The sequence below is a fragment of the Erpetoichthys calabaricus genome, chromosome 1 (genome assembly GCF_900747795.2).
Source record: "Erpetoichthys calabaricus chromosome 1, fErpCal1.3, whole genome shotgun sequence".
NCBI lineage: Eukaryota > Metazoa > Chordata > Cladistia > Polypteriformes > Polypteridae > Erpetoichthys > Erpetoichthys calabaricus.
In genome coordinates this window covers 48,974,915-48,987,719 of record NC_041394.2, presented here as the reverse complement: position 1 = coordinate 48,987,719, position 12,805 = coordinate 48,974,915, and the positions used below count along the sequence as shown (strand labels likewise).

At 39.5% G+C, this 12,805-nt stretch overlaps 1 protein-coding gene across 1 annotated transcript in view; it reads right to left on the bottom strand.

Moving 5' to 3' along the window:
• The window catches only part of LOC114645829 (anthrax toxin receptor 1-like), a 242,445-nt gene that overhangs the window by 73,099 nt on the left and 156,541 nt on the right, over positions 1–12,805 (bottom strand). The window lies entirely within an intron of this gene.

Genomic DNA, 12,805 nt, shown 5'->3' with positions numbered 1-12,805 from the left:
ATTCATGGGGTCTTCTCATGGAAAACTTCAATAATGATAATTTAATGCTGGCAGTTCCCCAGTTTTAACTTACTGTTAAAATGAGGTAAAAATTGCCATCATTAATCTTGTGGCTCCTTATTTTCAGGAATATTTTATATTGCATCAAATCACTGGCACATAATTGGGCACAGTAGGTGAGCAGCTTAAAAGCATCAAGCAGCATTACCACCACGCATACCATTCAATATGCAGTTAAAATGTCAAGCACTGCACATCTGTGAATGGATAAGGCTCAGCCCATCAACTCACCTAAATCAGACCCACTGCGTGTAGTCTGAAATATTAAAATGATGCTTACTATTTGTTGTGATTTGAATGTACTCAAAATAGCAAAAAGGGGGTGTAAGGCCTCTAAAAGACCCATCAACCAGAACATGGACGTCCCCAGTCTGCCCAGAAATAAGGATCACCCCAGGCAGCCTGACCCAAAATTCTACTTGGAGGCTTTGGCTTACACAGGCCCAAAAAGGGTATTTGGCTTCAAAAGGAAGATATTTATTTATAATAAACAGAAGAAGCACACAAATGGAAGAAAAACACAGAAAGGATTTGTCTAAAAGGGCAACCCATTGAAAAGTAGTCCAAATCCGTAATCCAAGAATCAAAAGCTCAAAGACAGAAGTAATACTGTAAATCCTGAAACCAGAAAATCAGTGTATAATAATGCACTCTTTGAACGTCAGTCCATAAAGCACTAAAGGACCTGCTCCTCAACCTCAAATATAAAGGCGGGGGGGCAGTCAGTCAGTGGTGACATCAGTGCAAAGAACAAAGGAGAACACATAACACAGCCATAGTAAATAAATAATCAGAATAAGTTACAAAAATATAGATAATAAAAATCAGAAAAATCAAACAAAGAATATGCAGATAAGGAAGATAAACAAAAGCCAGGGAACACACCCTGGCAGAAACACGACAATTTGTGCAGGAGGTCCTCAAGGTGACCCAAGATTACAGTAAGGAAACAGTTAAACATTCTGGCATTAAATTTGTACATTTTCTGAACATATAAAAATAGCTGGAGCCGTTCAGTACATAATTAGTTAGCTAGACCAGAATTAATTAGTGCTGACGTTCGTTAAATCTGCGAGCTTCACCTTCAGTCGCTGTAAGCTGAATTCTGTTTTTACGTCCATGTCCCTTCACTTTATCAGGACATTTCTACGGCCTCCCCACTTCTCAGCACTCACTCCTTAGTATCCTGAATTTAAGGACAGCTGAATTTCTAGTTGGATGAGTTAACATTTCACAAGGACATGAACCCAAGGATCATTGCTGGGAAAATACATTCCTGCTAGTGTTAACAGGAAAAAAGCACAAATGATGAAAAATGCTCGCCTTGCAGCATTAAGAGCTTGAGGTTTGCCTGTGTTAAGACTGGTTTCCATTAAGTCCCCCACAATGGAATGAAACAATAGTTTAACTCACTGTTGACCTGGTTTAGGAAGTAACAGAAATTAATGAAACATGTTTATGAAATGGATCAAGCGAATCAGAAAGCAGACACATCACGTGATAGGCCTCAGCCACAACATGTCAAACTCCTGAGGCCGATTTGCTGAGAAGGATGAGCTGTGCTGGTGTGGAACCAGGAGCCACTGAAACCAGACACTGGTCACAATGTGTGCCTGTTTTTGGCTGAGAGCAAAAGCCAAAGGAAGTGTCAAAGTGAGCATTTAATTTCAAACTGAATGCATGCCTTTTAAATTTTAATGGAGGTGAGAAATGACCCGTTTTAAGTGAGTCGTTGAAAAGAGTCATCTGTCGCACTCTAATAAATGAATATGGCTGACACTCTATTATTTTTCTTCTAGTCTAGAGTAGGGTGACACAGGATTGTGCTTGAAGCTGCCAAGACACATAATCAACACCAAGTACGAGTCACACATCAAGCTCTTCACAACTTTAAGGATAGAAATGTATTATTTTTAGCTTAACCTTCCTCCACATGTGTATTTAAAGGCTCAGCACCAGGGGCATTTTTAATTCATTTTACAGCCGGCCTCTTGTGAATACACAGAAAGCCTGAATTGGATTAGGCAGGCTGCGTGTTTGGGTGTAGAGAGACAGTCGCATTCTGAGGAGGAGTGCAGTTTGGACCCGTGACTCAAGTTTCAAGGCACAATATCAGGGGATGATTGATGTCTGCAGTCAAGTGGCAAGTTTTACATTACACACTTTACAGCACCTTTTTTTTCTTCTAATTCCCTAATTTGGGAAAAAAAAACATTAACATTTATTAAAAAATAAAACAAATTGGAGTTTGATGCCCAGTTATTGGTAATGGACTTACGCAAGTTATGAGTAGAACTCTCTCCATTACCCAAATTCTATAAAGGAGCCTTGCTGACCTGAAGCTCCTTTCTTCAGTGAGTGCCATCCGAATCCCGTTTGCTACTTAATGATTCCGAAAATTTACAATTCTTTATTTACATGTCCTCTGCTGTTTAAGGTTAGTTTTGTAAAGCTCTTGAATAAAAGTGGGACTGTGGTATTTTCACAGTTATTGGAAGAAGATGACAAGAGCTTTAAAGATGCCACTGTATCTGATGCCTCAAGGCTGGGCATTAGATCAGGAAGAACTGCTAAGACCCTTTATGAGGAATAACTTTGTAAGATTAACTGAAACTCATGTTAGTTCAGCTTCTTCACATAAAAACAACAGAGAATGAGGCCTCATTTTCTGACCTGGAGGTGGCACCTAAACTGGTTAGCGATAGTGTGGGGAAAGAGTTCATTTTAAGGTATGAAAAAAGGAAAGGGAGGGTTTTAGATCTTTAACAAAGAAAGATTTGTATTTATATTTCATCAAAATTTTCAGTGTTATCTCTCTATTATAAAAAAAAAATCTTGGAAGGAGACGAGACGTGATTTTCTTGGAAAAACACTTATATGTCCCGAGAGATGAGTCCACGCCCGGGGCCGGAAATAAAGGACAAAGAGTAGATGACAAAGTAGAATGTCGTAAAGAATTCAAAAATGTTGGCGCAGTACACATGCAGAGCAGGTTAGAGATAATGGAGGTATGAAAATTCGAAAGTCTCAAAAAAAGGATAGGAATCATCGCATTAACGCAAACAAACAGCGAAAAGAGATCAAATATATTGTTCAGATTTAAACTTTAAGTCGGAAACTTGTAGACCACCTAATTCATGTTGTCAGCGAGAATTAAAAGATTCAAAAAACATTGGCGCGGTATGAAGTCCCGTGAGACGGAGACTTTTAACATGAGATTCTTTCAAGTCACGCCCTACTTACAACTATTTTTAAACAAACCACGGTCATCTAACCTCAGTCGTGTGAATGCTTTTGTCAGACACAGTTCCTGTGCTCTCAGCTCTTATACATTTTATCAGGACAATAATTTTATACATTCTAGATGAAACGTCAGCGACAAAGCGAAGAAGAAAGAGCATGGACAAACATTCGAAAAAGTCGTTTACTTTATTAGAGAGAAAGAAACGATATTCACTCACAGGCAATTATACGTTGCGTTGTCATGATGTAAGTCCAAACACGGAATCAACATTCAATGCGATCTTGAGGAAAAGTTAATTCCAAATATTGTTTTTACTAAAGTTTTAAAGTAAAAGTGAAAAAAATGCATATGTAACAATTCCCATGAAAATAACAATCTCTTAAAATTGTATATCCGGTTAACCAAACCCAGAGGTGGGCGAGCGAAGCGAGCAGGCGGCAGAGCCCTCTAGTAAATCTAAAAAATACCATCATGACATGCTGGACAGAAAAGTTACAAGTGGAAGGGGGCATAAGGCAAGTGTGGAGAGAATTTTATAAAACTCCAAATAAAAAGAGAGTAGGCAACTGACAGCGGCAAATTGGTACACTGGGTGCTACAAATTGGGTCATTGTGACAAATGTGCTTGTAAGTTAAATTCTAAAGGATATGAGCGACAAATGTGGGGAGAAAGAAAAAGCTTATCATTTATTTTTATTTTGTATAAGACTGAAATATCTGGTTTTGTGCTTTCCCAAATTATGTGAAAAAAATGGCTGTTACATTTATTTATCAGAGATTTATTTGGAGCATGACATATAACAAAAAATCAAAATCAAAACTTCAATTTTCAATTTATTTATTTAGGCAAGCAAAGTTACCCATACTGAAAAGCTGTAACAATAAACAGACTGGTACATTACCAGATGGTGTGATCTTTATTTTCAAAAAAAGTCCGAATAAAACTAGAATTTACATGAATTTGAAAAAGTGTGAGGAGTGAAGGGGCTACTGTGCTCCATTGATGAGGGATAATTAAAAATCAGTTTGAAATAATGCTACATGGGATGAGGTGTCTCACCTGTTGAAAGGCTGCACTCAGGTCCCAATCTGGGTGGACTGTCATGTGGTGGGTGCGGAAACAAGCTGTTATCAGTGCACAGGCGAATATTGCAAGAAAATTACGAGAGCTGGTGTAAATATTATAAGGCTTATTTTGAGAACTGAATACTTACTTAAGATTTGTGTATTTGTTTAAGTCATTTGGTAAAAGGGGGTTCCCTCATTTTACACACCATAACTGAATCTGAGCTGTTCTGATGATGCAATCATCTGATTATTTTTTGTTAAAATAAAGATTTTTTAAAAATATATACCTATTTATCATATTGTGCCATTCATATCTATCTATCTATCTATCTATCTATCTATCTATCTATCTATCTATCTATCTATCTATCTATCTATCTATCTATCTATCTATCTATCTATCTATCTATCTATCTATCTATCGTATATAGTGGTTTTCATATATATCTATCAATCTAAATAAAAAAATTCTTGTAGCCTATAACTAAATATGGTGACTTGGTATAGTATTGAATAGTAAAGCTCCTAAAATGCTGTTGAATGAAGTGGAGGCGACTGTGCTGATTTTGTAACATATGCTCATTTAACATTTCCCAAGTGAGTCCCCTCAAACAATGGCGGAGCCTATACTTCAGGCTGAACTCTCCACATCAAGCATTGTCCCCTTGATTTTACTGGTCTTCTGCATTAAGTACACTGACTCCATTATTTAAAAAAAATTCAGGCTAAGAAGCATTATATTCTTTTAGGCACGTGCTAAATATCCATATTACTAAACGAGAATGGTAAACCGGATATGGACGCAGGGACCTGCCCGTGGACACAAAAGACATAGTGCGCAAGTGCCACACAAAGCACCCCCCCCCCAGAGTGAAACGGGAGAGACTACGCACGTGCGCAGGCACCACACAAAGACCCCCCCCCCCCCCCCCCGCACCAGAGCAAAACGGGAGAGACTATGAACCGTCAGAGTAGGAAACAAAGTAAAACGTCATAAAGAGGTTAAAGAGGTTAAAGAACAGGGACAAACACATGGAGAGCAGGTTACAGAACAAAGCCCCCCTCCCCAGAGTAAAACGAGAGAGACTACTAACCGTCTGACATGCTGCAAGCAGGATAAAGCGAGGTCAGAAATAAAACACAGAGTAGGAAACAAAGTAAAACTTTATAAAGGGTTTAAAGAACAGGGACGAACACATGGAGAGCGGGTTACAGATGATGAAAACTGGAATGCAACAGCTTCAAAAAAACCTAGGCACGAAATACATGCACACCGAGATACAGAATATAAAGGCAGAAACAATGACAGTTAAACGTCCACACCACACAGCGGAGGTGGACCTGGAAGGTGCAGGCGCCTACATCGTGCGTCGGAAGGCGCGGTAAAGTACAAAAGGCAAAGGCACCTACACAGCATGGTAAAAACCGACATACTGTAATACGGAAGGCGCAGGCGTCGCCGCCATATTGTGAGTGGCACTAATGCGTAGTGAAGGTGCAGGAGGAGACATAGTAAAACAAGAGGAGTCAACGCCCCGCCCCAGAGTGAAACGGGACACACTACGGAGTCCACAAAGGTTCATACATCAAACCCGAGATTGTACAGACATGCGTCTGAAACCGCGGAAGCAAAACTGTCTCAGCTCCAAAACCAAACAACTCAACAACTAACACAGCTTCGACACCGAGCCCGCGTGGACAGATCTAATGAACGTGGACGCCTACAACGCGCGTCTCAAACTGCATAGGCAAAGCAGGCACGGATTCAACACAACACAACTCAAGTGACCGAGATACAAACACGCGCCTGCCTGGATATAATTAATGAACGCAGGCGCCTACAACGTTCGTCTGAAATGCCGCAGACCAGGCAGGCACTGCTCCAAAAAGAAAGAGCTCGACTAAACGAGATTCGAAGTGAAACGGGAAACACTAGAGTCCGCAGTGCTCCACAATGCACCGCATAATAGTTCGTAAAGAGCTTCGTAGTAACAGTGGGGAGACCCAGAGTGACACGGGCGAATGCTCCGTATTAAACATACGTCATTCTCACACGTCCAAACTATACAGCATAGGTGAATCACATTACAGTGATGCATTATTAACAGTGGTGGCACGGTGGCGCAGTGGGTAGCGCTGCTGCCTCGCAGTTGGGACACCTGGGGACCTGGGTTCACTTCCCGGGTCCTCCCTGCGTGGAGTTTGCATGTTCTCCCCGTGTCTGCGTGGGTTTCCTCCGGGCGCTCCGGTTTCCTCCCACAGTCCAAAGACATGCAGGTTAGGTGGATTGGCGATTCTGAATTGGCCCTAGTGTGTGCTTGGTGTGTGGGTGTGTTTGTGTGTGTCCTGCGTTGGGTTGGCACCCTGCCCAGGATTGGTTCCTGCCTTGTGCCCTGTGTTGGCTGGGATTGGCTCCAGCAGACCCCTGTGACCCTGTGTTCGGATTCAGCGGGTTGGAAAATGGATGGATGGATGGATTATTAACAGTACGATAAACATCACAGTATCTCAAACAAATGAAAATTATTAGTCGAAAAAGGGAAAATATATTCACCATGGACCAGGTGTCATTGAAACAAAAGCAGAATAAAGCGAGATCAGAAATGAAAGACAGAGTAGAAAGCAAAGTAAAACGTCATAAACAGGTTAAACGAGGGGGACAAACACATGGACAGCAGGTTACAGATAATGAAGACCGGAATTCAAAAGCTTCAAAAACAAAAGCTTGACTGACCAAGATACAAACTGAAACGGGAAACACTACGGGGTCCGCACTAGTCCACAATGCACCGCATAATAGTACGGACGGAGCTCCGTATTAACAGTGGGGGGCCCCAAAGTGACACGGGCGAACGCTCCGTATTAAATGTGCGTCATCCTCACACGTGGCTGCCCAGCGGGCACGGGTTCAAAACGCCGGGGGTAGGCGAGAGAAGCGAGCAGGGGGCGGAGCCCCCTTGTACAGTACTAACTTACAAAATATTTTTCCAAAAAAATTCTGAAATTAAAAAAATAATGTTAATAAAAAAAGTTAATAAAATGTTTAAATCAGGTACTAAATGTTCAAGTCAAAGAGATGTTTTTCTTTAAACAGTGAGTCAGGAGGAGCCAGAAACTGTGTGACAGCAGGGCTATCGTCCAACAATGACAAACACAGGGCACCCGTTGAATGTCTGTACTGCTGAGTACAGGTCCTGCTAATCAGGTTTATTGGGAAACAGGAACAACACAGTAGTAGCTTCAAAATGAAATAAAAATAATGAGTAAGTCATTGACCTCAACCATGGATTCAACATCAGCTTATAATTTAAAGAATTTCATCAATAGAACTGTTGAAGAAATTTGCATTAGAGAATACAGGGCTAAGGAAACCACTGACTTTAGCAAAGATACATGAAGTGTTGAACTCACTCAGAAAGGGCCAGGAAAGGCTCGCCTGGAAATGACGAGGCTAACCAGAATGAGAAACATATGTGGCCTGATAAAATAGGATCAGCAAGCATGAAACAACAAAAAACTTCAGGAGAGTCACCGTGTGTGACGTTGAGTTCAAACAACTGGTTTGGTGGCATAAATGAATAAATGTAATTTATTCCTTAATGTAGCATACTATTTTCTAAACCCACTTAATCCTGAGCAGAATTGTAGAGAGGCTACAGCCCATCCCAGAAAGCACAGGACAAAGGGCAGTGTGTCAGTCCATCACAGGGTGAACACACACACACACACTCACTCACACAAGGGTAAATTTAGCATTGCCACTCCACCTAACCTACATGTCTTTGGATTGTGATAGGACACCAGAGTACCCATAGGACACAAGGAAGACATTCAAACTCCACGCAGGAAGGATCAGGGATGAGAACCCTGTTCTCCATACCACGAGGCAGCAGCGCTAACACTGCTTCTCCTTAAAAGTGATGTACCAAAAGGAAAATTCTTAACTAAAGCCGAGCTTCAATAAACATAGAGCAGAAAACTGAATAGCTTTTTTATTCATTTTGTGCCGCCATTGCACAGCGTCTGATGTAATTTCAGCTTTCAATGTTTGCTTTTCAGTGAAACTGAATTAGACAACTGCAAGTCAAAGAAAAATCCTTAAATTATGAAAGTCAAAGAGAACATAAAAATGAACTTAAAATTGATAAGTTAATGTACATTTACATTTATTTACTTAGTGACTTACAAAAGTTCGAATCCTGCAAACGCCTACTCTGTAGGGCCCTTGAGCAAGGCCCTTAACCTGTAATTGCTTCATCTTGGGTATGACGTTAACCAGCATCCAGCCATGAAAGCAGGTCCCGCAACTTACAGGGAAAACTCAGGGGTTGGTGGCAGGATTGGCACGCCAGCCACCATAAAGAAACCTCACACTGCGCACACTCCAACCCAACCTTACAAAGGAGGTCAGCATAACCAAGTAACATCAAGCAATGGTTCCCAAACTCGGTGCTGGAGACCCCCTGAGGCTGCAGGTTTTTGTTCCAACCAACTTATGTTCTTAATTGAACTCCTAGCCTAATTAAGTGAGCTGTTATTTCCCAGTTTCTGTGTTTTGGAGTCAATTAAGAAATTACAAAAGTAAGTGTGTTAATACACTTTAATAAAAATTAAGCAGTTATATGTGGATTTATTTTTGAAACTTTTCATTTATGCTCATTCTAATTTCCATTTTGCCTTTCCATTATTGACTAATTAGCGGGTCTTACGCTGAAGCAGTTGCAGCCTTTCATGTTTTAGTGTTGTTCATCCGGATGTCTGCTTTGCTTGTTTTTAATTGTCACTATTAGGATACAATGAAGGGAGCAGACTACACAGAATAAGGGAAAAATAATAACAAAAAAGAGTTAAACATTTAAACTCTGCTAAATCAGTTTAGTTAAACAGTAAAAAACACTGTTAAATTCTTCTCCGTACTTCTAAAATTTTTTATTTTTATACTGTATTGAGGATTTGTTCTGTTTTGTGTATTGTATTGTATTGACCCCCTTCTTTTGACACCCACTGCACGCCAAGCCTACCTGGAAAGGGGTCTCTCTTTGAACTGCCTTTCCCAAGGTTTCTTCCATTTTTTCTCTACAAGGTTTTGTTTTTGGGAGTTTTTCCTTGTCTTCTTAGAGAGTCAAGGCTGGGGGGCTGTCAAGAGGCAGGGCCTGTTAAAGCCCATTGCGGCACTTCTTGTGTGATTTTGGGCTATACAAAAATAAATTGTATTGTATTGTATTGTAAAGCTATAGCAAAAAATAGAAATATTTCTAGATAACTTATAATGTGCAAATCATATTGCTGTGCTTTTCTGAATTCCAGAAAAACAAAAACAGAGGCCTAATGTATAAACGGTGTTTACGCACAAAAATGTTGTGTATACCCATTTCCATGCTCACATCGCGATGTATAAAAACTAAACTTGGTGTAAAGCCGAGCACATTCTCATGCCAGCTCAATCCATTGCATACACAAGTTCTCCACTCAGTTTTGCAAACTGGTGGCGCCCAGCATCAAAGCAGTGCTACAGTTCCCGGGTGGTTTCCCTTTATTTTTTAGATTCACATCCCTGACGCGACTTTATCATATACACTGAAATTAACTTCATATCATTTATTAGTTGAAGGCACCTGATTGTAATCAGCCTGTAACAATAAAATGGTGCATGGAATTGCCAAACTATTCCAAATAATATAGCTGCTTTAGCATTGTTAATCTCGGTGCACCACTCAGAGTATTTTAACCCACTGCATTTGAATGTGGAATCACAGCTGTACAGCAGCTGATCGTAAAGAGGATTATCAGGATATAGCATCAAGCACACACTGCCTCAGCCATGCGCACAGTCTGTTTGAACTTCCCCCAACGCTTCAGAGCCTTTCCTGTTGGGATCTGGTGGTTCAGAATTAGTTTCATCGAGCTCTAAATGCACTCAATAAGTCCATCAAGTGCTCCCGGTAGAACTATTTGTACTTATAAGTACAATTAACTTGCACTACAGTTGTAATATTGCACAACCTGAGCAACTTATCCTTGCATATTGTATATTTTACATTGTTTTTTATCATATTATTATTATTATTTTATCATTTTATAGGAAAATAAGTTCATGGAGGATTTGCATATTGAATTTCATTGTACCATACAATAACAATAAAGGAATTCAATCAATTCAATAGAAGAGAGCGCACATTTACAGATGATGATGACTGGCTTCTAAGTCGATTTAGATTTCCAGGTGCTATCATCTTGGAGCTCTTGGCATAATTTTTCAGATGTAATGCAGTAAAGTGTATATATTACATTATACACATTAATTTTTAACTTCATTTAAATAATGTATACTGTTATTAAACGTGTCGATGTGATGGACAGTGATAGCAATGAACTGACGCCCCGTTCAGGGATTATTCCTGCCTCGTGCTGTATGCTTGCTGGGACTGGCGTGACCCTGAAAGGATAGATGGATGGAGTAATTAAACATGTACTACGAAGAAATTTCAACTTTCCTTAAAAGTTTTGAAGAATCTGTGCTCTAAGCTTACAGATGGCTTGACATTTATTAAACAGCTGATTGTGTGGCGATTGGTTACTTGGATAAAGAAAAGGAATGACAGGAATTGGGGGTTAGTACGATTGAAAGAGACAGTACTGCTGCAATAAACTATTTAATTGAGGGTTGCGCATGGCGCAGCAAGCATCTTGCAAAGTGGCAAGAACAATCTCTGGACAGAGCACCAGCACGTCACTACCACTGCACCACTGTGCACTCATGTTTAATAACATGCTTTAATTCCTATCATCCTGAAAATGATATCAAGTATACATCTTAGTATTTAAATTGTTCAGGGAGTTGTAATATCATGAATGTAATGTATTCTGTGTCCGGTCGGCATAAGAGAAAGCCCATTTAAGAAGCACGTAGTGATTCACACACATAGTACAAAGAAGAACACATAGAATACAAAGTATTTAACATGCTATTTTAGTTATGATGACATTGAGAAACTAGTAAATTAAACGATTTTAAGATAAAGTTTAAAATGTTCTACTTTAATAACAAAACATACTATGAGATTTAAGTGGAGATTTAGATCTTTTTATAACTGTGTCCGTTATTTTTTTTATTTTTTTTTGTACCCTAATATGCTTCCCTATGACACTCAGATGGTGTGCAACCAATCACTTTTTTACGGTGATTTTTTATTATCTGACCACTTTTTTTTGTATGGGGACCTTGCGACTTTCTGAACTTTTGAACAACTTCCTTTTGTGGTTTATACCATTGCTTAAACCAACGAACAGTACGTTTTTCCTTTCCTCCACTTGGTATTCGCTAAAATTCTTCTATTTTCCCTGTGCTTTTGCCATTGTCTTTTCACAGAACACTAAACTTAAGGGGCTGTTTATATTGATTTGCATACTAAAATATGTGAAATTCTGGAAGGAGTTGGGGTGGGGCAGCAGGTGTAAGCATGAGTGTTACTTTTCAAGCTGACCAGGATTTATGTAGCGGAAGTGCATAAAAGTTGGCGTATGGACGGTTTTGTGCATCTGAATTTTTTTGTGCATACGCACATTTCCACTTTTGTCCATACATCATGTTTTAGTGTGAATTATATGCACAGTTTTATGCATGAGGTCCCAGGTGACTAAATACGATCAATTATCACTTATTGTGAATCTGGATGGAACAAAAACCTGCAGCCACAGGGTGTCCTCAGGACCGAGTTTGGGAACCCTTGCTCTACAGTAAAGCACCAAAATATCATTTTGAACAATACAGTCGATTTCGCTTAATTGGGCCACCGTTTAATTGGGGCAGCTGCTTATTTGGGCCAAATCTCAAGGAAAGAAAAACCAAACTAATAAACTAATAGATAATTTAAATGCTTAATTGGGACAACATTCCACTTAAGTGGGACAGTAGCAGACGCATGCTGCCAGTCATTCATTTATCATCGCCCGTCGAAGAAGCACGAGTAAGTTCGTCATTTAATACAAGCCATCGTAAGTTTGCTGAGATAACTGGTGTACCAAAATCAACCATAGAGCATCTCTTACAAGAAGTTTATATTTTGGTTCAATAATTTATTAAAACACATACCTACTTATTTATGTTAGAATTTATTATTATTTTTTCTTCACAGTTTATATTATTTTCTTGTAATTTATATTTCTGTTCAATAATTTATTAAAATATTGAAAGAAAATTATTTATTGCTTAATTTAATGTGGAATTTGCTTAATTGGGGTAGCCGCTTAATTGGGCAAAAATGTCCTAGTCCTAATGTGTCCCAATTAAGTGGAATCGACTGTACATTATTTTCAAAATACATTCCCTTCATGCTAATACTGGATGCGCTGAGTCCAACAGATCCACATTGCTTTTTGAGATCAGCGTCTTTAATCAGCATTTCTTTGCATCCTGATTCTGTCTGTTCTGGT